This window comes from Lipotes vexillifer, unplaced genomic scaffold (assembly GCF_000442215.2).
Source record: "Lipotes vexillifer unplaced genomic scaffold, Lipotes_vexillifer_v1.1 scaffold972, whole genome shotgun sequence".
Classification (NCBI taxonomy): domain Eukaryota; kingdom Metazoa; phylum Chordata; class Mammalia; order Artiodactyla; family Lipotidae; genus Lipotes; species Lipotes vexillifer.
This window is the reverse complement of record NW_006769413.1, coordinates 32271-33301: the sequence shown is the minus strand read 5'-3', so window position 1 is coordinate 33301 and position 1031 is coordinate 32271. Positions and strand designations below refer to the sequence as shown.

Sequence of the window (1031 nt, the reverse complement as noted above, 5' to 3'; positions counted from 1 at the left end):
ATATATGTATATATATATTTTTTTTTAAACAATTTATTTTCATTTAAATGTAAAACATATACATTCATTCCACACGTTTTGATGTAGGACCAAGACCTTTTCTTTGAGGATGTCCCAGTTGGGATCTGCTATGTCTTTGTCAGATAAATCACACTTTAACTCCAGTTTCCAGTTTCAGTTTCTTTTAAGTGGAACTTAAAATCAATCTGAAAACAAAGCCCTTGTTTTTTCAAAGTTTTCCCCAGTTTTTTTTTTTTTTCCTAATATTTATTTATTTATTTGGCTGCTCTGGGTCTTAGTTATGGCATGTGGGATCTTCGTTGCGGCATGCGAACTCTTAGTTGTGGTGTGTGGGATCTAGTTCCCTGACCAGGGATTGAACCCATGCCCCCTGCATTGGGAGTGTGGAGTCTTAGCCACTGGACCACCAGGGAAGTCCCCCGGGGGTTTTTTTAAGACAGGTTTATTGAGGTGTAATTGACCTACAGTAAAATTCATCCTTTGTAGTGTACACTTCCATGAGTTTTGACATATGCCTACAGCTGTGTGACCACTACCATACAATCAAGATATAGAATAGTCCCCAATCTTTTATGTGTATATCATCCACACCTAATTCAGTAACAACTTTCTTAGCACCCCCTTCTTCAAGATTCTCGAATGCATTCAGCTTAGTTTTTATGGACACAGCAACTCTCTTCTTGTATTCCTATTTCATCAGTTTATGTCATATTTGATTAAACTGTGCAATCATTATACAAAAACAGATGCAACTCACAGTAGGCAGTTTGAGGACCAACACGACTGCTTATTGGTAACTTTCAGCTCAAGTGTGTGGGGTCCTCCAGGAGCCTGTGCAGGCTGTGTTTTGCGGGCGTCAGTCAGTCTGTTTTATGGAAGAAATGGAGAGGCTGGTTAATCCAGGGAGCCACCAAAGCGAGGGTCTGTCAGATTCCCACGCTTTGCTCATGGCCACTCCAGCGATGGCTGGTGCAGACTTTGGTGCGCTGTGCTAGTCCCCTGTCAGCAGG

General features: G+C 41.3%; 1 protein-coding gene across 1 annotated transcript in view; it reads left to right on the top strand.

The window, feature by feature from the left end:
- Window positions 1–1031, top strand: part of CORO2B (coronin 2B) — a 74275-nt gene that overhangs the window by 72284 nt on the left and 960 nt on the right. The window lies entirely within an intron of this gene.